Here is a 25,478-nt window from a genome sequence, read left to right on the forward strand (position 1 = left end):
CCTCTTCAGTAATTAGCTGCCTGCCTGTGTAAATGTTGTGTAGATCCGGCTGGCGCCCCCCACTCAGTGCAGTCAGTGGCCGAGCCGCCGAGTGATATGCTGCCAGTGCCTACTCATCATCACATCACAGGAAATCCTGACCTGAAGTGAGTGGCATATACTGTACTGTTGCAAGCAACAGAAGAAAAACCACAGGTAACAGCATTTTGATTTATATATTGCTGGAAAGTTGGACAGCTATTACTGGAAAGATATGTCTGTGTATGTTAAGAGATAATTCATCTTCTTCACTTTGTATAGGCTGTTTTCATCAAAATATGGCCACAACAGTAATGCTATACAGAACTTTATAGCACTGATCGCTGTATAAATGTGAATGGTCCCAAAAATGTGTCAAAAGTGTCCGATGTGTCCTCCATAATGTCGCAGTCCCAATAGAAATCGCAGATCGCCGCCATTACTAGTAAAAAAAAAATCTGAATTCTGGGCCAGGAAGGCGGAGATCCTGATGCAGATTGCGACAGAGGTCAATGCCCTGGGACATGAGGTCAGGTCCTCCAACGACATCCTGAAAAAAAAATGACCTGCGTCGCCTGGTCCGAGGTAAGCTGGCCAAGATGAGGACTCATGCCAGTGGCACTGGAGGGGGACCAGCCACTACTCTGACGCTCACTCCTGTTGAGCAGGTGGTTGCCCAGTGTCTCCACAGGCATCAAGTGGAGGGAGTGGAGGGCTTTGACTCCATTGAGGATGCCTTGAGAACAGGTAAGTGTGTTTTATCTCCTATCTGTGTGTAGCATGTGTGGGGGTGGAAGGGAACATGTGACAAGTGTGTGGCTCCACCAACATGTGAATGTTTTGTGTCACCCACAGATGTGCAGGAGGGCCATCTGCTGCCGGTGGCCATTCCACACCATCCCCCGAACATCAGTCTGAGTCTGACCCCCTGGGAAGCCGTGAGTCATCGGTGGAGGGGAGTGGCCACACCTCTCCTCAGGAGGTGGTTGAGAAGGAGACGATGACCAGTGACAATGTGGTTTCCCTCTACTTGGAGGAGTCTTCCCCTTTGGCCGGGACCACTCAGACCTCCACCTCCATCAGGGGTAGCCCCTCAGGGTCCTCCCCCAACAGGTCTACACCCTCAAGGGTCTCCCCTTCTAGACGGCCCCAAGCCTCTCCTGGCCCCAGGAAGGCTACCTGGAAGACTAGGGGGGTGTCTGAGTTCCTCCCGGAAGATCTCAAGAGGGAACAGACCCGCCAATCTGGGTGAGGTTGCCGTCCAGATGCGGCGAGTGGCAGACAGCATGGCCTCCTCTGCCAACATTAATGAGAGTGTTCAGGATGTGAACGCCAACTGTGCTGCTGTGGTCACCTGCCAGGGGGATCTGCAGGCCACCACAGCAGGCCTCGTGGAAGAGGTCCACACCCTGGCAGAGGCCGTACGGGAAAACACTGCTGCCATCCAGGCGGAGGGGAGGCAGTCAAGGCTGCTGCAGGCCGAGACCAATGCGGTCCTCACCCGCATCGCCCTGGCGTTGGAGGGCAGGCAGCCAGCCATGGAGAGACCAGGGGATGCTCCTCCTCCTTCTGATTCCCCCCCCCATGAGGCTCCCATGAGGAGTCGGGCCGTGGCCGTGGCACCAGGCATGGGCCAAGACAGCGCAGATAAGTGCTTTTTTGTTTGTTTTTGTTTACTCAGGTTATGAGTTTTTTTGGTTTGTAGACCCAGCACACGGTCAGTAGTGCAGGCTACAGTGTGACTGGTGTGTGAATGTGGGGGTGACACTCCTGCCAGTAAGGGGTGTCACCCTGGCTCGTCGGGGAGAATTCATACCCACGGCCGTGTGAATGTGGTATGAATGGACAGCAACATAATTGGAGCCTTGGCGTGGCGTTGCTGCTCCCAAGTCCTGCATGGTGGACTTGGGCTAATCCAATGTGATGTGGATGTGGTGTGTGTGAGCTAGGGACCACAGTGGTGTGCATGCGTGCATTCTCCCCCATGCCAAAGACATTTAGGCGCGGTCGGTATATCGTCTCCCGTGCCCTCCTCCTACGTGCCTGTGAAGCCAGTAGTATAGCTATGACCATGGATGCCATGTTGGCATACAGATTTTTGTCCTGCAAGTGTGGATGCTCAGCTCGTCCGTAACGGTGCTGCTGCAGCTGCTCTCCAGCTGACCTGTGCATGTCTGCTGCTGACTTACCCCTGCTTTATGAGGGGTAACTTTAGGCCGGACGTACAACTTATGCGCGGCACACGTAGCCCGTGTCGGGCGTACGTACGTTCGTGGATCGCCATATCTCCCTCATTTGCATATTTGAATAGGAAATCAATGGGAGCGCCAGATGCGTTCAGCGTCTATATGCGCCCACGCTGCGCCGGCGTAGGAAAGTTACGTCGGTCGGAAGAAGCCTATTTTCAGGGGTATCTAGTTCTGTGGATACGGCGCATAGTTACGCCGGCGCATATATACACTTACGCCGTGCATCTCGAGATACGCCAGCGTAAGTGCTTTGTGGATCCGGGCCTATGTGTGGAGGGGGAGGGTGGGTTAGGTTGGATCAGTGAAAGAGGTCAAAAAGGATAAATGCACTTTATTTTAAAGAGCACTTATCATTTAGCTTCTTTCAGGAGATCATCTAGATATCATATCTATCTTCTTTTTTTTCAGTGTAATTCTCTGTTATTGATCATAGTAAGTTTGTCCAGCAAATCCTGTAACAAATCCTCAGACTCTAAAGCTTGTAACATCCCCAAGGGAGATATATCTTGTCTGCATAAATATTTAAAGCCTGACACTGAATTTACAGTTCATTCCTCCAAGAGATAACTTGCAAATAGCTAAATCAAAAAGATTAGTGCTATTTCAGCAGAAGGTGATATAAGTGATACTGTCAGTGGAAACCAGGGCCAATGAATCAAGGGCACCAAGCAAGTTTATTTTCTGGATTATCTTGTATCGCATTGGTCTAAAATAATTATTTTGTCACCAACATTTAATGCATCAAATTCTGCTATGAAAAAGCAATACAGAAATGGAACACTGAAGCACATAAAGGCAGACAAGAGGTTTACAGCAGAACTCCAGCCAAAGCTGGCAGAAACCAATTGTTTTCATTCTTGCTCAAACTATACTAAAATCCATGTTAAAACACCAAAATTGTATATATTTTCTGAAAGCAGAGATGTTGTAAATTACAATGGTGGTGATATTTGTATTACTATGGGTGTAACTTTATTTTTCCACTAAAAATCTATTTGTGGGCAAGGTTTAAGACAAGTTCTTTTTAATGGGACATCAGATCTTTTAGACCCCTAATGTCTCCCCTGCCTTCCATTGAAGCTAATGGAGCACAGATCGATCTTCTTCCCTGGTCACCTTGGTCAGGAAATTGTCAGCAGAAACCAGAGGTGACATTTTACATTCTGCCTTGGCATGATCTGCAAACAGATGTTTTCTGGGCCTTCTCCCCTCCACCCAGCAATGCCTCCCATGCAGGTCTCGGACCCACAGGTGGGAAAGCTGAGCCCAAAATACATGGGAGGGGGGTTATGTCAGGAGGGCACACTTCAGAAGTCATCGAAAGTGATTAGGCAGCTGTTAAACTACCTGATCACCTTCACTAGAAAGCCAACTGTCAATCAGACGCCATGGGTATAGGGCTTGACTGTGTCTCTAAGTGGACAGGTTCACACATAGGGTCTGCACAATATACTCTGCAGAAAAATTGGTTAAATTATTAATTATTATTTAACTATTGTTGGGTGCAGGAACGGGCCCTGCTGTTAAATATTATTTCAAAAATTGTAATTACATGCCTCTGTTAAACACCAGCATAAAAATTGGGCCTTGAGTGGTGGTGCCCTAAACCAAAAATATTGTTGAAAGCTAGCATTATCATGATTGAGGAGTAATAGGATAGGCAGCATAGGCAGTCTTCAAGGGATCCCAGATCCATAGCAAATAGCTGCTGATCCAGGACTGATTAATTTTAATAAATGTGAGCCTATTAACAGAGTCTGTGGACAGGTGCACTCTTTGATCCATTATACACCCTCCAGCAGCACTGAATGTGCATTCCGAAAACACGCTGGATGCAGGACAGGCCCATAGCTCAATTGCATATTGAGCAAGTTCTGGCCAGTGGTCCATCCTTAAGACCCAGTAACCCAGTGGATGCTCTGTTGGAAACGTCTCCAAGTCTGCTCTTGCCCCTAGATATTCCTGCACCATATAATGCAGATGCTGGCGATGGTTACTGGAACCAGACCTTGGCGCTGAAGACTGAAAAATAGTTTAAAGGCATCAGTCACCGGCCACCTTCCCCACCGCTCTTCCTCTGACCGAACAAAGCCTCAGAAACACGTTGTCCAAATAGTGCAAAATAATGTAAAGTGCTGGTGCTCTCCTTGACCTCGATATCCTAGCTGCTCACCTCAAAATCTGACCTCTGTTTCACCAGCAGGTCATATAACGCAGATCCCGCAGCATCTGACCACCCAGAGTGGATCTGCTTTATCCTGCTGGTGAAACAGGCGTCAGATTGTTAGGTGAGCGGCTAGGATATCGAGATGGAGGAGAGCACCAGCACTTTACATTATTTTGCACTATTTGGTGAAGTCTTCACTTTAGAAGGAACTGAAGACCTTTTTGCATTTTGGACTTTTATTATTATTAATTTTCATTGATATGTTTCAGTCACTTTGTTTCAGTGTGGTGCCACTTTAATCATTGGATTAGGCACGAGTAGCACTGTAGGGGAAGTGTAGTGGTACACCTATTTTGTACAATTTATTGCATATTTTGCACATTCTTTTGCAGGTTCAATTGATTTTTAATTTGATTATTTGCACATGCAACAGATTGGCAGCATAGCACTGTTTTGGTATACACTGAATATAAAGTCTATGCTAAATGCAGAGTGCCTTTGGCCATTTATAGCTCTCTCTGCAGAGCACGCTGTGATTGGCCAAAGCATGCAGGTCAGGTGCATGCTTTGGCCAATCATCAGACGCTAATGCACTGCAATCTCGCGGTGCGTTATGGGGCGTTACATGGTGCTCAATTTTCTCGCAGATGCCCAATATTGTTCGCTATTCAGCGAATGGGTGAAACAACCGATGTTCGACTCGAACATCGAGCTCATCCCTATTGTACACTTGATTCAATTGTTTTAAATAGGTATTAGTATAGTTATGTTCCTTGTGTTGTTTGTTTGCCCTACCTCGTAATGATGGGCTCACATGTTCCCCTACGTCCATAATTTCATTCACATACTTGTCCCTTTTCAAAAGGGACAAACAACTTCTTGTTATCAAATTGCCCAGTGCATGCCTTACCATTTCTACTGTGTTGCACCACAAATGAAAACATATCTATTACAGTGTGGTGCTCTCTCTGTTAGTTGCTTTGCCTGTTTGTGTTTGTGTCAGAACTAATTACTATTTATCTCTCACCTGCAACGACACCAGACTTAAAAACCCAGCGATGACAGGATATGTAATTTCTTCTGCCAGTTCTTAGACTACACACAAAGGTCATGCACTAACCTGTGCAGTGCAACGCTACATGCCTCGTGTTTGAACACAAACTTCTGAAAACAGAATGGGAAGATTTACTCTACTATAGACTCTGCATACAGAGCATCAAATGTGATCACTGCACAGACTACGCAGGTAAAAAACACAAGGTGCAGGTTGGGAGGTTTATAATGTCTTTAAATAACACACCTGGGGATGCCTTTGCCTGCCTACAATATACATCCATATTGCTCCCATAGAATGATGCCTGCTGGCCACCTGTGAGTATCTCCCCTATTGCTAGGGTAAACTCGCTGTAAGGCTCCGTTCACACCAATGTGTTTTTTCATACTTTTGCAGAAATTACATTATTTTTAACATGGTTTGCTATGGAACACGCTCACATCAATGCATTTTTGTGCATTTGCATTTTTGCAAAGGGTCAGTGACTTTTTTTAAATGCAAAACTGTGCTTTTTTTTGGTTCAATAGACTTCAATGGAGAAGCTGCAGAAAAGCATGTAGTGCATGTTTACTGTGATTTTTCCACAATTAGCTTTGTGTTTTTTGATCTGCAAAACAACTAATTTAATCTGCAAAACAACAAATCCAGCCCCCCCAAAAAAAGCAAAAAAAATGCTAATCACTGCAAAATCGCGGTAAAAAAACAGCAACAAGCACAGAAAAAAAAAACTGCAGAAATGCTCAAAAGCAAACTGCATAGGTGTGAATGGAGCCTAAGATTGTCGAAAACAAGAGGTTTGGGTTAAAGACTCTCCTACCTGCCAGTACGCACCCTTAATCTTTCAATCCTCTGGCCTTTCTACAAGAACCGGACATTTTTAGGTCAGGCTTCTTCGCTTCCCAGCCTCCCCAATAAATGACCCTGGGATCACAATGCACAAGGCCTTGTAAGATAACGTAGGATGGCTTCCATGTGTCCCCCCCCCCCCCCCCCCCCCGGCGGCGGAATCAGTTAAATCATAAGTGCAATGTATCAGGACAGGTACAGCATCTCACAAAAGTGAGTACACCCCTCACATTTTTGTAAATAATGATATCATTTCATGTGACAACACTGAAGAAATTACACTTTGCTACCATGTAAAGTAGTGAGTGTACAGCTTGTATAACTGTGTACACTTGCTCTCCCCTCAAAATAACTCAACACACAGTCATTAATGTCTAAACCGCTGGCAACAAAAGTGAGTACACCCTTAAGTGAAAATGTCTAAATTGGACCTTAAGTGTCAACATGTGTGGCCACCATTATTTTCCAGCACTGCCTTAACCCTCTTGAGCATGGAGCTCACCAGAGCTTCACAGGTTGCCACTGGAGTCATCTTCCACTCCTCCATGACGACATCACAGAGCCGGTGGATGTTAGAGACCTTGCACTCTTCCACCTTCCGTTTGAGGATGCCCCACAGATGCTCAATAGGGTTTAGGTCTGTGAGATACTGTAGGAGAAAACCATGTCACCAGCTGGGAGAATGAAGAGGAAGATGCGGTCCTTCTGTAATGGTGTGCTAGATATGTTTCTGAAAATGTTAATACCACCTGGAGCACATGTATATTGTCACTCAGGTGCCCTTGGGGGCAATGTGATCTTAGAACCCAGCTATATCCCTATAAGTGTATAATATGAAATATTTTGTATCTCTCCAGCTTTTCTTGGGTACAAAATAAATGTAGGAAGGTTGGGACTATATCATACAGCATTTGATGATCTGTATGCCATCTGATTTGGCTTGTGTTAAATCAATGTCAGGCTTACCATAGAAGAGCACATATCTCAGTAAGAATGAGAGGGAGGACCAAGGTCACCGAACAGTAGACCCATGCATTTATCCCAGGTGCCTGAGTATAATTATGCCCCTATTTTAAGGGATAATACTGAAAGCTTAAATACTTTCACCACATAATGCAAAGACTAAACTGAGAAAACATGTCTCTACTAGAAAGGAGACAGATGGACAGCAAAATATGCCTCTTACTGACAATTGCTGCAATATATCTTGCAAAATCTAATATGCTCTGTGTCTTTGCACAGCATGATCTGGGCCTGTGCTTTAGGTCTGCAGCTGCTGCAGTGTTAGATGACTATTCCCCAGGCATTGTTTTCACTCCATGCATTGCTGCCTCAAGCCAAGAGTCTGCTATCAAACATAATAAGCAAATCACATCTAATCATCTCATATAACAAAGCTTCACTAACAAGAATACTAAGTATACAAGTATACAAGAATACTCTCTTTTTCTTCTGCCTGCCTAGAAGGCACGGGACAATCTTTTTTTATTTTGGGAGTTGTTGTGGTGTCTACATACTTCAGATATACTTTGCTTTATCTGTCTGGTTAGGCAATAATCACGCCATATGCCTCTCTATTACATGCAATATCATCTGTATTACTTTAAGGGCCTCAAGCCACCCTTACACATAGCTCCTTTTGCCTCACTATTGCACGCAGCGCCTCACTTATTTGTATAAAATTCAGTACCTCATACCTCTTTTACACATTCTTTTTGCCTCATGAAAAGAGCAAGAAAACCTGGCCAGCAGCAATATTCTGGCTGATGATTTTCCTTTTTGTTTGTTTACTTTTTGATCCAAGCAGTATGTGTAGACTCTGAAAGGATGCCTGATCCCTTTCTGGGTACAGTAAGTGAGTGAGTGAGTGAGTACTTGTATAGCGCAACAAATGCGAACTTAATCGCCTCAAGGGGCTTGACATCCAGAGTCATACCGGTCCTTCAGAAGAGGTGGGTCTTTAGTTTTTTCCTAAAGGCCTGATGGTTTTCCTCCAAGAGGATGGTAGTGGGTAGAGCATTCCAGAGCCGTGGTCCTTGGACCGAAAATCTGCGTTCTCCCTTCGATTTGTAGCGGGATTTAGGAATTTGGTAAGCTTAAAGTGGAACTTCACTCTTTCAATTAACAATGATTATTTTCAATCCTTATGGGGCTACCCTTAGTAAATAGATACAAGAGTAAATTATATTTACTTCTTTCTTTTTCAGTTGCTTTCTGGTGTCCAGGTCTAGGCAGATGATGTCATACATCCCAGGAGTCTTCAGGAAGGAAGAAGGAGTTTTTTTCAGGTAAGCATGCCCTTCTGCCTGCATGCCTGAGCCAAGGAGAGATGGATTCCAGGAAGTAAATGCTCCGCGAATCATCCGCCTTTACTCAATATGGCCATGGCCAAAAATCCTAGGTTTTTTTTTTTTTCAAAGTGATTTCTCAGCAAAATAAAGCATAAAGACATGGATGAATGGGGGAGTTTGTTTTGAATAATAAAAATGAATCAAATAGATTTTTTGGTTTGTGTGGTGCTCAAATGCAGTGTAGTACCGCTTTAATATAAAACTAGGATTTACTGATGTCTCTGTATGACAACATGCTATTGTTATAATATATTATGTTGTGATATCAGAAAAATATATAAGTTGAAAATGAAAGGGGTTGTTGTGTTATCTAACTAAAATTAACTAAAGGGTAAACAAGGAGAAATAATAATCTTGTTAGGAAAAGTTTGTCTTTTTATTAAAAAAAAAAAAATACCCACAATTCAAATCAAATGAATATGAAAAGTGATAATGTTGAGCGGTTAATAAAAACAAAACAAAACATAAACTCTATAACCGTACATGTATACAGCGTGAAACCTGTTGTGAGGGTAATAGATACTTAAACCACAAAATTTAAAATAAATATTAGCATCCAAATAATTAAGTCCCAAATGTCAATACTCAGGTGCTTTAAAAACTGCAACACTGTGTAATCCATGGTGATAAAGTACAAAAGCATACAGTAAATATTAAACACTGTATAAAGTGTAATATATCAGTCTCTGCATCAATTTATATTTCATTCAATAGTGAATCGAGAGACCCAGGGGAATAACCAAATTTATGCCTGATCATAATCGTTTGGAGCACAGAAGTGGCACATATGTTTATTTGTAGGAGCACTGTGAGAATATCGTTATTTGTGTGGGATTATTTGGTCACGGAAAAAGACGTGTACTGTCACAAAATAAATATAAATAAAAACATGTAATAAATCCCCAATGCCCCAAATAGTGTGATGGTTTATAAAAATTAGTGTCAAGTCCCAAATGCAAATAATTCCACAGTGTTCAGTGTTCCCAAACAAAGTGAATAATCTAAGGTCTTCTTTCTGAAATTCCCACTGTGTGATATAGAACACACTCAACCGATTGGCAAATAAATCAGCTAACCTCCAGGTTTTGACCTCAATAATAAAAGAAGGTCAAAACAGTGCATCCCCCCAACAGGGATATTGATGATGACAAACTTGTCACTCTAACGCCACCTCAGTAACTCTCCAACTTGTGCCACCAGTTAAAAAACATACCAGTTGAAGGAAACTGATAGTGCTCACTGATGCATTTTATTGGAAGTAAATATAAGTATAAAGATACTCACAAAGAAAGAAATGAACACAGAACATCATAAAGAAGCCTGACCTAAAAATGTCCGGTTCTTGTAGGAAGGCCAGAGGATTGAAAGATGAAGGGTGCGTACTGGCAGGTAGGAGAGTCTTTAACCCAAACCTCTTGTTTTCGACAATCTTAGGCTCCATTCACACCTATGCAGTTTGCTTTTGAGCGTTTCTGCAGTTTTGTTTTCTGTGCTTTTTGCAGGTTTTTTACCGCGATTTTGCAGTGATTAGCATTTTTTGAGCTTTTTTGGGGGGTCTGCTCACATAGACAGATCTCTAACCACTATGTGTATGAGCTCCAGCACAGCAAGCGTGATAATGTCTTCTGCATACGGCTCTGCCCACTATACATGTTACATCCAACCAATCTGGACTTCTTCAGGAGATCCTACTGACCTACCAGGAACTACTGAGGACCTAATGCCTTGTACATATGATTGGAATTTCCGATGAAAAAAGTCAGATGGAATTTTTTCATTGCATATTCCGACCGTGTGTGTGCCCCATCTGATTTTTTCCATCGGAAATTCCGATGGACTTAGACATTTTTTTCATCGGAAAAAAAGAGAACATGTTCTCTTTCTATCGCAAATTCTGATTGTCTGTGTGGAACTCCGACCCGCATGCTCAGAATCAAGTCGACGCATGCTTGGAAGCATTGAACTTAATTTTTCTCAGCTCGTCATAGTGTTGTACGTCACCACGTTTTGGACGGTCGGAATTTGGTGTGACAGTGTGTATGCAAGACAGATTAAACGGAATTCCGTCGGAAAAAATCTATCTGAGTTTATCCTGACGGAAATTCCGATTGTGTGTACGGGGCATAAGAAGTACCAATTGCTATGAATCTTAGGCAGGCCATACACAGTTCGAATCTCAGCTGATTCAGCAGGACCCAGCCGAGATTCGAACCATGTATTATGGGCAAGCTGAATGTACCAAGTTGATTGATTGATAATCAATTGGTAAAATAAACATTGCCTGTACAGGATATATGGGCACACAGGTACACTGGCAGATCCGCTAGAGACCTGCATGGCACCAGCGATCTGCTGATTGCTGGTGCAATGCTTTGCAGGCTCCAAAAATGCAAAAAAAAATTACCTGCAAAAGAATGTGCATTTATTATTATTTTTTTCTAAAAAGTGAACTTATCCTTCAGTTGCATTCTAATGACAAAATAGAGATAACATTTGTTATTTCCAAGCATACAGCCTGTTGCTCCTTGGATGACGTCCCATCGGACCAAATGAGCGTAGGGTAGAGTTTAGTGGTGACGTTATCACACCTGCAGAAGATTCGGTGGTGCTGTGCGATATGCTTGTTTTATGAGTACCTACCCATTTGGTTTATAAATAAATGATTTTTTTAGTGGTACTTCACTATGGAATTTCCTTGCTCTTACCTTGGTATATGTTTTTTCTGCTGAGACTGGTATATTTGAGAATCGATCCAGTGACCACTTTTGGGCCTGCCATTCTAAGAAAGTAAACTGTAATACAGTGCGTTGTGGTGTAGGTCAATTTAAAAAAAAGAAGCCATGATATTTTTTAGTGCCCTTCAGATGCCCTCAATATAGAATGTGCAGCCCTGTCGCAACATAAATAAAAGCGTGCAGAAATGCACGTGCACGTGCGCTGGCGCATCACACACACATGTGAACCCAACATTAGCATATTGCTGTTTGCCTTGTTACCTAAGCTTGGTACTGAAGTCATTAGCTGTTTGTTACTATGTTGACTTTGGGGCGGTTAATTATGAGATTAAACTCATTCATGGAAACTATCATTTTTTATTATGTAGGTTACTTAGTGGTATTTAGTTCAGTATGGTAAATTTGTTTCGGTTTTTGCTTGTGTGTATGCAGTGGGGTTGATTTATTAAAACTGGAGAGTGCAAAATCCGGTGCATTATAGCCAATCAGCTTGTTCAATTAAGCTTTGATACAAAATCTGGAAGCTGATCGGTTTCTATGCAGAGCTGCACCAGATTTTGCACTCTCCGGGCCAGATTCAGAGACATCTGCGGCGGCGTAACGTATCGCATTTACGTTACACCGCCGCAAGTTTTACGGGCAAGTGCTTGATTCACAAAGCACTTGCCTGTAAAGTTGCGGCGGCGTAGCGTAAATCCCTCCGGCGCAAGCCCGCCTAATTCAAATGGGGCGTGGATCATTTAAATTAGGCGCTATCCCGCGCCAAACTTACTGCGCATGCTCCGTTTTGAAATTTCCCACCGTGCTTTGCGCGAAATTACGTCGCACCGACGTGATTTTTTGAACGTCGACGTGAGTTACATCCTTTCCTATTCACGGACGACTTATGCAAAAAAAAAAAAAAAATTTAAAATTCGACGCGGGAACGACGGCCATACTTTGGCAAGTCTAAATATAAGCCAAGAAATAGCAGCTTTAACTATACGCCGGGAAAAGCCGGCTAGCGACGACGTAAGAGAATGTGACGGCCGCGCGTACCTTTCGTTAATTGCCGGAAAAGGGTAATTAGCATACCCGACGCGGAAAACGACGCGAACTCCATCCAGCGAGCGCCGAAGTATTACACCTATGATCTGAAGGCGTACGAAGCCGTACGCCTGTTGGATCGAAGCCAAAAGCCGTCGTATCTTGGTTTGAAGATTCAAACTAAAGATACGACGTGGCAAATTTGAAAGTACGCCGGACTATCAGTAGAAACTCCGGCGTACTTCTTCTGTGAATCTGGCCCTCCAGTTTTAGAAAACCAACCCCAGTATTGTGCAGCAGGGTTGAATGGAATAATGAAGTTAATGATTGATCTGTCATAGCAGTGCTTTCAGGACCATGGACAGAGATGTGGAAATATGAGGAAACTCCAAGCATGGTTATTGTACATACAGCAGTTATATATTGAAGTTCATTTGACTGGACAGGCATATATCCAATGAGATCAAAAAATACAAAAATATTTAAAAAAAATTACCCAGGTTGATCTAAACCCCTATTTATACCTGAGTGTCAAACATCAAAGCCCCAAAACGATCAACAAGCCAAATCTCATGCTTTCAATTGTCTATGGTCACTTGTGAGCGCTCAGGTGCCTGTAGCTCAATGATTGAAGCTCATAAAGGTAAACAAGCTGATTTGGAAGTGGAATGTTACATAGTTGGCTCCATTGACTTCAATAGAAGCACATGAAAAATTGCCTAAAAATATGTGTTACGCACTTTGCCGGTGCCCCATATAAAAAGGGGGCCAAAATGCATGATCCTGCCTCAAAGAAACTCCTCTGCAGAACTTCACTCCTAAAAAGGCACAGGAAAAATGTGCAGAACACACAAAAAAGCATCGAAATCATCTACATATGCTATGCTCAAGTGTGAACGGGGACTTGAGGATTATGCCCCATTCACAGCAGAGAAATTTTAAGCACGGTTTGAAGATTCACTGAAAGCGCTTCAACACCCAACACTAGGATTTCCATCTAATTCAGTGTGTAGTGTAGTGTTGCTGGAAGCTCTTCACTCAACAAAGTACAGAAGCTTATTTTGTGAGTTCCATTAGACTTAAAATGATATTAAAGTTTTTTTTTTTTTTAAATAACAAATATAAATACTTACCTGCTCTGTGCAATGGCTTTGCACAGAGCCGCCCGATCCTCCTCTTCTCAGGTCCCCAGCCAGCGATCCTGGCTCCTCCCCCTTGACCAACGCCCCCAATAGCAAGCTGCGTTGCTATGGGAGCACTGGTGCATGCTCACTCCCGAGCTCTGCTTTATGCATCCGTGAGACACCCATAGGTTCAGCTTGGCCCCGCCCATGCTCTCTCCTCATTGGCTCACTGGCTGTGATTGAGCCAATGGCTCCTGCTGCTGTGTCTCAGCCAATGGGGAAAGAGAAATCTGGGACAGCAGAGGCTCCCATGCACATCAATGGATTGAGAGGGGGCACAGGTGAGTATTGGGGGGTGAGGGGGAGCAGCACACAGAAGGTTTTTTACCTTCATGCATAGAATGCCTTCAGGTAAAAAAACCTTCAGCCTTTACAACCACTTTACACAGAAGCACCTTAAAAATATATACAAACCACATATTCTTGCATAGTAATTAGCTGTCCAACAGCTGAAGATAACAATAAAAAAAGCTGAAGCCTGAAATGCGAGCAAAAAAAGGTAAAAAATGCTTGTACAAGTGCTCTAAAAAAACACCTGAAAAATGACCAAAGACACTCAGACAGGTGAATGAAGCCTCAGGATAAGGATATTTTTATTGTCATCGCAAAAACATGTTATACATTTTTCATAAGCTACACTGCTGCCCCTCTGAAAAGCGGTTCACGTTAACCCTCAAAATGCTGACACACCATGCTGTGACCAAGTGCTTTGCATTCAGTGGGAGGATGATTGCAGTCAGGGCCAGATTCAGAGCATCATGGGCCTGCTGCTGAACATTTTGGTGGGCTTTTTTTGGTGGGCTCTGGATTATGAAGCCCCTTGCCCTGTATGCTACATTAAACTTTTCTCTACAACCCAACTTCCTATTTCATGATAAGCTAGTATGCGGTGCATACTAGCTCATTATGCCTTTGTCTTATGCCACGTACACACGATCATTTTTCAGCATGAAAAAAAAACGTTGTTTTTCAGCATGTTGAAAAAACAACGTTTTTCCAACTTCATCATTAAAACGACGTTGCCCACACACCATCGTTTTAAAAAAATGCTCTAGCAAAGCGCGTTGACGTACAACACGTACAACGGCACTATAAAGGGGAAGTTCTATTCACCTCTGGGCTGCTTTAGCTGATTCCGTGTTAGTAAAAGACGATTTGCGCTTTTTTGTCTGTTACAGCGTGATGAATGTGCTTACTCCATTATGAATGGTAGTTTTACCAGAACGAGTGCTCCCATCTCATAACTTGCTTCTGAGCATGCGCGGGTTTTTAACATCATTTTAGCCCACACACGGTCATTTTTTACAACCCGAAAAACGACATAGTTTAAAACGACGTTAAAAAATGCAGCATGTTCAAAAAAAAAATGTTGTCGTTTTTCAGAACCTGAAAAATGATGTGAAGCCCACACACGATAATTTTAAATGACATTTTTTAAAAACAATGTTTTTTTCATGCCGAAAAATGATCGTGTGTACGCGGCATTACAGTTTTTTTTTTTTTAACAGGGTTTACAACCTCTTGAAGGGTTCAGGAGTGAACTACACACAGGGCTGGTGCTGGACTATTTTGCTTCCTAGGCAAGAACAGCTGCTTGCACCCCCCAAAAAACAAATAAAACTTCTATACCTCTAAAGCAGGGGTCTCCAAACTGCGGCCCGAGGGCCTGATGCGGCCCTTTGCGTGCCTTTATCCGGCCCTTGGGGAAGTATCCCTCCCACTGATACGAGACACTATTCTGACATCTGACACCGACAGTGAAGCACTATTTCTCCCACTGACACCACTAATGGGGCACTATTCCTTCCTATGATACAAACAATGGGGCACTATTTCTCCCCCTAATACCATATGTTAAGTCCCACTGATGCCAGGAAAATTGCCACCCCCCACTTGCCAAAGTCCGGCCCTCCAAGAGTCTGAAGGACAATAAACCGGCCCTTTGTTTAGAATGTTTGGAGACCCCTGCTCTAAATTATACTTTCTATACGGTATAGAAACGGTGCAAAATAGTCTAGCACCGGCCCTGTCTATACTCCCTTCATTGAATTGACCTGAGCTGCGTTGCTGGACACAGCGAGCAGCGCATGGCTGGAGTACCTGGTCTGTCCATCCCTGTTCAGTCCCACTGCCCATCTCAGTACTTCTATGGTTTCATCTGGCAGCTGAGTTTGTTCACCTGTTTCCACAGCCTCTGGTTCTTGCACTGCAGATCGCTGACGGAATGGGAGAGGGCCCCCGTCAGGTGCAACACATCTTCCAGTTGCCTTTCCACCTTGGGTCTGAACTCCTCCATCTTGGCTTGCAGCCCCTTGCACAGTCCCCTGTAGCGGACATTTGCTCTCCTCCTCCGGTACACTCCTACAGACTGGCCACACTAACATCTCCACCCCGGCACTCAATTCTGTTGGGCAATGACAGGCATCTATCAGAGCTTTGGGCTGACTTCAGCTGCAGCGAGCGGGGATCATCATTGTCCAGTGAAGGACCTTGTCTGGTACCACTCCACCAACTAACGCCACCCCACTAACCAGATCCCCACTCGCCCTCAACTACTGCCCCCTCCCAATAAACCCCCTGCCCCTCACTGATAGATCCCCACTCTTCCAACTACTCATTGCAGCCCCCCACTGATCCACCACCACATTCTCTATGACTGCCCCCCGCCCCATCTTCATGCTACAGCCCCTATGAAATCCCTGGGCAAAGAGGATTAACACGGACCACAAATGTAATAGGAGCATTCACAGCAACCACCAATGTAAGGAGAGATTTACACTGACCACTAATGTAAGGGGGACCTTCACACTGGCCACCAATGTAGGGAGGGATTTACACTGACCACTAATGTAATAGGAGCATTCACAGCAACCACCAATGTAGGGAGGGATTTACACTGACCACTAATGTAATAGGAGCATTCACAGCAACCACCAATGTAGGGAGGGATTTACACTGATCACTAATGTAAGGGGGCCTTCACACTGGCCACCAGTGTGAATGAAAGGATTCTACACCAAGTCCCAATGTAATGAGAACATTTGCCCTGACCACCAATGTAACTGAGACATTCAGCCTGCGTTTACATTTTTGTGCATCGGGAACGCATGCAAAATCGCCTTTATGACACCACATACATGTGCTGCCCTTTAGCAGATACACAGCAGTGCCATTAATTGTTAATGAAACCCTCAAATATCTGCTGACGTGCTGTACAACTGTGTGATTTTGAAAAAGCGTTAGGGACTTTCTTCTGCATTTCTAGCGCATAGAGCAGCCCATTGAAATGAATGGGCTGTCCTACATGCGACCTACATCTTTATCCACCCTGTCAGTACACCTTTGCATCCTAAAACCCCTAATAACCTCTGTTCCCCAAACCTCCGCCATCCTCTCTACTTCAACCCTTCACTGCTTTAACTCTACCTGCGTCCTCTGCTAATCTTTGTACCCAGCTTCCCTACCTCTATATATCCCCTCCTTGTTCACCTGTGCACCCAAACTGTAATTACTTCTCTGCCTACCTCTGCACACCCCCCCCCCCCCCCACCACCAATTTGCTTACCTTTGCAGAACAGTCTGTTAGGCTTAACGACCACAGTTGTAGGCGGGACTTTCAAGCATGCCCCTTTATCTCCCCAGTGGGTAGCATTCCGTATAGGTAATGGTGGATATGACCTATGGGGGGGCTTGATATACATATGAATGCCACCTCTATTTACATAGGAATGCCGCTGTTCCGCGGTTATTTACATATCAATGTTAGTTATTTACATGTAAACACAGGGGGCCGGATTCAGATACATTGTAGTATCTTTCCGGGTGGCGTAACGTATCTCAGATACGGTACGCCGCCGTAAATTTGGGCGCAACTTCCGTATGCAGAAAGAACTTGCGCCCTTAGTTACGGCGGCGTAACGTATGTGTGCCGGCGTAAGCCCGCCTAATTCAAATGGGGATGATGTGGGCGTGTTTTATTTAAATGAATGGTGACCCCGCGTATTTTACGTTTTTATGAACGGCGCATGCCAGTGTGCATGCTCGAAATTACGCCGCAAATCGTCATTGCTTTAGACGTGGACGTAACTTACGTACAGCCCTATTCGCGACGTCCATACTTAACATTAGCTACGCCTCATATAGCAGGGGTAACTTTACGCCGGAAAAAGCCTAACGTAAACGACGTAAAAAAATGCGCCGGCCGGACGTACGTTTCTGAATCGGCGTATCTACCTAATTAGCATATTCATTGCGTAACTATACGGAAGCGCCACCTAGCGGCCAGCGTAAATATGCAGCCTAAGATATGACGGTGTAAGACACTTACGCCAGTCGGATCTTAGGGAAATCTATGCGTAACTGATTCTCTGAATCAGTCGAATAGTTACGACCACGCACACTCAGAGATACGACGGTGTATCCGGAGATACGCCGTCGTATCTCCTTTCTGAATCCGGGCCAGGGTCTGCAGGTGAGTCATCTGTGCACAGCAATATGACAGAGCTGGGCAGCATTAGTAGCAGCACTTCACACTTAGATATCGTGACACAGCACAGGACTAAAACTTCAAGGGACAAGGGAATTTAAACTGGGATATTCAGCAAGTATGAGTTATCTGCTTTGGGCCCCTCAACAATGACAGGGCTTAGGGCAGCTGCCTTAAAGATGGCCCTGTTTATAGCATCAATGTGCCAGAGAGGTAGAGCTAAAGTTTACAGTCCCCATACATAAAAAGATATTTTTTCATGCCTATATGATAGGTGTAAAGGAGCAGTTATCCTATGCAAATAGAGCAAAGGAAAAAATGAGATGAAAACTGAGAACAGCGTACAGTGCGTGCTCTTTACATAAACTACGTCAGCTCATGGCATTCCTGTTTTGTTTGATTATATTGCTCTTAGCTTCTCAAATTAGTGTTGACATAAGCGCTATGTAAGCCTGCTCAGCTTATCAGATAATCACCATGTGAGGATGTGAGGGGTTAATTTTTCCACCCTCACTCTATTTAGTTAAGATGTACAGAGAAATAGTTCTGTGTGTCAAGTGTAAATATTTCCTTTATGAATCACTGGGCCTCTTGGTAGAAGTATATGAGAATAATGTCATTTAAAAAGCAAGAAGAATCTAGTGTTACCTCTTCTATTTTACATATAATATATCTTGATCAGTGCTCTTCAATTCCCATAGAAAAGGGTTCATCTAGAAGGGAAAAGGGCAGTGGCGGCTGGTGCTCAAAATTTTTGGGGGGGCGCAAACGAAAAAAAAAAAAAAAAATTGCAGCCTCACTGTACCTATCAATTGTCACCACTGTGCCATGCCATCAAATGCAGTCACTGTGCCATCAAAACGCAACCACTGTGCCATCAAAACGCAGCCACTGTGCCATGCCATCAAAACGCAGCCACCGTGCCATCAAAACGCAGCCACTGTGCCATGCCATCAAAACGCAGCCACTGTGCCAATGCTTTAAAACGCAGCCACTGTGCCATGCCATCAAAACGCAGCCACCGTGCCATGCCATCAAAACACAGCCACTGTGCCATACCATCAAACGCAGCTACTGTGCCATCAATTGTCACCACTATGCCATCAAACACAGCCACTGTGCCCCCAATTGTCGCCACTGTGCCCCCAATTGTTGCCACTGTGCCCCCAATTGTCACCACTGTGCCCCCAATTGTCACCACTGTGCCCCCAATTGTAGCCACTGTGCCCCCAATTGTTGCCACTGTGCCCCCACTTGTAGCCACTATGCCCCCACTTGTAGCCACCATGCCCAGTACCCCCCCCCCTGGCACTTACCTTTATGGCTTCTACGTCCCTCGATGTCCCTCGTCCCGCCCTCGATGACGCTTCAGCCAATCAGGTTACCTGATTGGCTGAGACGCCTGTCAGTCTTATCCTCGGGCGTACGGTCGGTACGTCCCGAGGATGAGCTTCCGGAAGCCGACTACAGCCTCAGGGCTGTACTCGGACAGTCTATCAAGGCCGCTGGCCCTGATAGGCACTTCCACACAGCCAGTCAGCTGCCATTATTCAGCTGACCGGCGCTCAACATCCGGCCAGCTGAATAGTGGGCGGCAGCGGCGAAAATATACAGATTCATACAGTGTATGAATCTGTATATTTTACTGGCTGTGAGCGAGCCAGAGGGGGCGGCGCTCCTGCGTCCTTACGGACGCACCGCCACTGGAAAAGGGAGTACCCAATCAGATATATGATCTGGTTAGCCTTGACTTTAATAACCTCTATTTTTAAAGGGGTTGTAAAGGTTCATTTTTTATTTTCTAAATAGGTTCCTTTAACCACTTAAGACCCGGACCAATATGCAGGTAAAGGACCAGGCCCCTTTTTGCGATTCGGCACTGTGTCGCTTTACCTGAAAATTGCGTGGTCGTGCGACGTGGCTCCCAAACAAAATTGGCGTCCTTTTTTTCCCCACAAATAGAGCTTTCTTTTGGTGGTCATTGATCACCTCTGCGGTTTTTATTTGTTGCGCTATAAACAAAAATAGAGCGACAATTTTGAAAAAAATTCAATATTTTTTACTTTTTGCTGTAATAAATATCCCCCAAAAATATATAAAAAAAAAAATTTTCCCCTCAGTTTAGGTCGATATGTATTCTTCTACATATTTGTGGTAAAAAAATCGCAATAAGCATTTATCGATTGGTTTGCGCAACATTTATAGTGTTTACAAAATAGGGGATAGTTTTATTGCATTTTATTAATAATTTTCTTTTTTTTTACTACTAATGGCGGCGATCAGCGATTTTTTTCGTGGATGACCCCCTGGTTCATTTACATCTGACTGCCCATAGAACAGAGCGATCTGTGTCCATGTCCGCCTTGCATAATCAGAGCGAACATGAACATTTTATCCAGCTGCCCCACTCAGCTCATCTGGGGATCAGCGGCTGGATCCCCTGCTGAGAAAAACCGGATCTGGCATGTGTGAAAGGTTATATTAAAGCGGAGTTCCAACCACAATTAGCATTTTCTAAATGTATGTCCTTTCATTCTGCGTTTTTATAATATAAATCTGGTCACTTACTATTTTACAATCCGCCACCGATCCGCATAGATATTCAAAAAAGATAGTTTATAAAACTATGTCTACACCGTTGTCATTTTGCTTGTGGGCACTGTGAAGCCTACAGGCACTTACTTCCTGGAAGTCTTGGATGGGGAGTGATAATTGGGTAGCGCACTGCATCCTGGGAAATGATGACACACATTTCCCAGGAGCATTAGAGGGAGATGATGTCAGAATCCTAGGTGGATTCAAAGGCAGATTTCGTGGGACCGCATAGCAACAAGCATTTCCAGATGAGTAGAAAAAAAAAATTCTTTTTTTTTTTCTTTTTTAGTCGTAAGCTACAGTTTAAAGCAAAATTGTTTTTTTGATGGAACCTCCACTTTAAGGATAGGACTAGCAGCTGCACAAAATAAATTCTGCAAATTGCAAAAGCTGCAATCTTTTCCTATTAGTTGGCCTAAAACACAAGGATGCTCAAATTTTAAGTGTTAAAACTGGAGAAAATAATAAATCTGTGTATTCCATTTTAGAGAATACATTTTAAACACCTTGTACCCTTTCCAGTTGGTTTGATATTCAGCCTTTTCCACAACAATACAAAAGTCACCCTGAAATCATAGCAGAAAATGTTGATTCCTGAAAACCCCTCACTATTATTTTTTAACAAGAGGTGTATTCATAGAAAACGTTTTTCTTAGACCTGTCAGCGCCTGCTGGTCTCGCTTTGTGTGCGGTAACCCAAAGACCCATTTCAAGGTATCTAGATCAGAATTTCCATATCAAAAGGAAGCATTTTATCTATAATTTGTTCATCTTTCTGTTCAGTGGTGTGACAGAGAACTGTGTATTGCACGGCAGATGAGATTCATGATCCACACTCCCTATTAAATATCTGTTCACAACACCCTGGAAAGATGCTTTTTCAAATTCAAATTCTTACATCAACCAAATGGGTGTTTTCTTTGTTGCTTCTTATATAATCAGATCACATCTCTTTCTTTATGTAGAAAAGGGTAACGGCTGGCCATACATGGATAATTTCAGAAAGAGTTGGCAAAGAGTCAATGGACGTTCTTGGCATTTTCTTTATGCAACATTCCATGAACAGAAATTATTTTTATTATTATACAGGATCTATATAGCGCCAAAAGTTGGTGCAGAGCTTTACAACATGAGGGCAGACAGTACAGTTACAATACAAATCAGGAGGAATGCAAGGGCACTGCTCTTTAGAGCTTACAATATCAGATGGATGGTCAAGTTATATGGGGGGGGGGGGGGGGGGGGGGGGATGAGCTGATGGACAAAATAAATAAATAAATGTACAGTTGTAAGCAGGTGCTTGTGAGATATCATTGAATGTATTTCTGCTGTTTTATTGTACTGTGCAGCTATGTAGCAAGTCACAGGCTGCCCAGGTTGGGAAGGGGTTAACTGTAAGCCGGCACTTTCCCAGCTTTTCTGGGCTCTGCCCACCACCATGTGCTGCTAATTAAAGGGGGAAGGCTCTGCTCAAAGGGCTCTCTTCCACATAGGATTTAAGAAGAAGACTCCTGTCACATGTAGTCTTGTTGGATCACATGGAACCCTGCTGGGATTCTCCCTGGCCTAGGAACCCACCATCACTGGACTTTTGCTGAATGGACTTTGCTTCCCTGGATGGTATGAACCTGGCAGCCTGCCTTAGTTAGGACTGGACTTTCTTTCATGTACAGTAGGGGTACTGAATTAAAATTCACGGGGATCCAGTCAGTAAAATGTTCTTCCAGCAGAGGGCTGAGTGTCATATTGGGGATGACCCCCGTGCACGTCACAGTTGTTTTCTACTGCCCTTGTAGGTACCTGTGTTTATCTAGGGCAGAAAAACATAGATCTCTGCACAAGGGTGAACAAGCCCTTACATCAGTGCCCTTGGTCCCCCTTCACAGCACATACCTCCCTTTTACATCACAGTCCCCCATCAGAGACCGACCCATCAGAGACCCCCCAACCGATTACAGACCGTCCCATTACAGCGTGTCCCTTTAAATACCCTCTCCATCACAGACCCCCCACCCCCCATTACAGACCCCTCCATCTCAGTTCCTCCACCCCCATTACAGACCCTTCCACCCCATCACAGACCCCCCCACGAACACAGATCTCCCAATCACAGATCCTCTCCACCAAAGACCCCCCCTTCACCACAGGCCCCATCCAGCACAGACCCATCACAGACCCCCCTCCATCACAGATCCCCACTCCATCACAGATCCCCCATCACAGACCCCACTGCATCACAGAACCCCCTATCACAGAAGCCACTCCATCACAGATCCCCCTCTATCACAGACCCCCCATTTCAGACCCCACTCTATCCCAGACCCCCATTACAGGCCCCACTAAATCACAGACCCCCCCATTACAGACCCCACTGCATCACAGACCCCCCATTGCAGACCCCACTCCATTACGGACCCCACTTCATCACAGACACCTCCACTACAGGCCCGACTCAATCACAGACCTCCTGTTACAGACCAAATTCCATCACAGACCCCCCTATTACAGAACCCCCATTACAGACCCAACCCCATCACAGACCCCCATTACAGATGCCCCAACCTCACAGAGCCCCCCATTACACATCCCTCAATCACAGTCCTCCCTCGATATTACAGAGTCAGACTGTCCCTTTCATCATTGCAGCATTCCCTCTTCCTCCCCCTCCCCACACTGCCCTACCTTATTCACACAACCCGGGAAGCATGCATAGAAGTTCTGGACAATGGACAGGACTTTTCAAGTTAAAGGCGGGTGATTGGTTGCTGGGACTGCCCCACTGCTTAGTAACCAATTACCTGCTTTGTAACTTAGACCTGTGCTAGAGGCCTCACTATACTCACATGGGAGTGCCACAGAACACAGGCTACCGAAAAGAGTGCCAAGGACTGACATGCTAAAACTAAAGACTAAAACTAAAACTAAATCAAAATTTGATGTCAAAATTAACACTGCTGGTGAGGGCCAGGTTATGATCATGAAAAGTGATGATTTATACTTTTTTAGTATAGTAGAAGGTTCAGGACCTAGAGAAGATGTGTAAGTTTCCATATGAGAAAGGGCATCAGCCTTACCATTTCGAGAACCAGGATGGTAGGTCATCAGCAGAGGTAATCGGCTGAAGAAAAGAACCCATCGGGCTTGATGTGGTTTTAATCTTTTAGCTATCTGTAAGTATTCAAGATTGCGATAGTCTGTATAAACAGTGATGGGTGTGCAAGTGCCCTCTACCAGATGCCTCCATTCTTGGCAAGTTTGATTGTTCCACAATGTAAGAATGAGAACAAACTATGATTTTTATTGTACTTTTGCAGATATATATTCCTAGTGTGCAGGACATGTGCTTTTTGCAATCCATTACTGAAATGTATCAGCTCAAAAAACTGAACCATAAATGCCCAGCATCACTGACAAATAATATCACTACTGGAAATGTTACTGATACTTCTGGCATGTGCTTTCCAGTAGCCCGTGGAAATACTGTACACCTCCTAATCCAGTCTATTGACAATATAAATTATTTATTGCCGTTGCTGCAAATGGGAAGAGTAAAAAACATTGTGTCTGTTGGAAAAAAAGTTTGTTAGACTTTCCTATAATAAAGAAGTCAGAATGTGATTTGGCCTGAAGCTGAAACTCCTCTACGTGTAATTTCACTTAAAACCAAAGCCAGATAGAGAATGCATCGATTACCTGGGGAGAGCAAGACAGCATGGTCCATAATATAACAGTATGTCTGCATGCTTATTATTTTCTCTGGTAGGGCTCAGTAGAGACAGATGGAGGGGCAAATGCACAATTTTGCAACTTTCATGTGTGGTAGCAAAACTGTACGCAAAGTCATGACTATGTTTATCCAGATGAATTATGCCTTGATTTTCAAGACAAGTTGGGCTTTCTTTTGGTGATAAGTGGATATCGCCTCATTTTATTTTTATTATCAAAGGAAGACTACCCAAAAATAGTATAACATTTTTTTTTTTTTTTTTTTACAATTTAGCTGTATTAATCTTACTATTACCATAATTTACCACCAAAGAACAACCCAAAATATATTCTCCTGCTCCTGACATTTGCAGTGATACAACATATGTGTATGTTAGTTGTGTACCCGTAAAAAGGCCCAGAAACAATGGTGGGCATTTTGTATTTTTTATCCTACCTAAAGCACACTGACACAGATACTAATTACATTTTTTTTTTCAAAATTCTACCCAAAATATGTTGTCCCTGACCATGACATTTGACCCCAACGTTAACACTAACCCTGGAAAACCTTGATCTTATTTTTTTCTTATTTTTTTTATTTTTTATTGTACATGCTTTTTTTTTACAGCTTCATCAACAGCAAGGAGAGGAAGATACAACATATCTTCCTCTACATTCAGAAGAGGAAGTAAACACAGGGGCAAGCTCACAGTGACTGATTACAGTGATAGCCAATCAGAGGCTATCACAGCGATCAGATGAAACAGAAGTGGAGTCCCTGGTCCTGGGCGTTAGTATGAGACCTGGGTCTTTCAGTGAGAGCTTGGTCTCTGTGCTGAAAGTGTGCTGTGCAGCACACGCCCAGCAGAAAGAGTGATGCGCATATATGACATTAGACAATGGCAAAAGAACCCAGTTAATTAAACACCAAGGACAACGATAGGCCTCCATCTATGAGACGGACATATAATATGATACAAGTCAGAGATATTTTAAAATACACATGGTATTAAAAGAATATATATTGATATGAAATAAATAATAAGTAATGTTTAGATG

The sequence above is a fragment of the Rana temporaria genome, chromosome 2, assembly GCF_905171775.1.
Source record: "Rana temporaria chromosome 2, aRanTem1.1, whole genome shotgun sequence".
In the NCBI taxonomy this organism is placed as follows: Eukaryota; Metazoa; Chordata; class Amphibia; order Anura; family Ranidae; genus Rana; species Rana temporaria.